This window comes from Bos mutus, unplaced genomic scaffold (genome assembly GCF_027580195.1).
Source record: "Bos mutus isolate GX-2022 unplaced genomic scaffold, NWIPB_WYAK_1.1 CTG293, whole genome shotgun sequence".
Taxonomy (NCBI): Eukaryota; Metazoa; Chordata; class Mammalia; order Artiodactyla; family Bovidae; genus Bos; species Bos mutus.
Genome location: NW_027219788.1, coordinates 12,053 through 12,500, shown reverse-complemented (window position 1 = coordinate 12,500; position 448 = coordinate 12,053).

The window sequence follows — 448 nt, the reverse complement described above, 5'->3', positions numbered from 1 at the left end:
CATGGACTTTGGAGTCAAAGAAGATTGAGCTGGAATTCTAAGTTAGCCACACACCAGCTGCATCTTTTTGGGCAAATTTATAACTTTTTAATGTGTTTCTGTATCTTAAAGACAAACATGCTTATTTCTTAGACTTAAAGTTAACAGCTCTTTTAAAAAAGCATCAGCTATTTAATGGCATCTTGTTTTGTAGTAAAATTGGAAGAAAACGTATCTTAAATGCACATTACAACTGATTCACACATACTAATTTCATAAATGTTAATACAGAAAATAGGTAGCAGATTCAAAGTATAAAGTATCTAGACATAGTTAACAAACAGCATAATTCAATGTCAAGCACTTAATACAGGCCTAGCAAATTGAGAATGAACTCTCTTGATAATCTCACCCCAATTCCACACTGATATATCCTAAATTTCTGCCTCTAATCCTGACTAAACTTAAA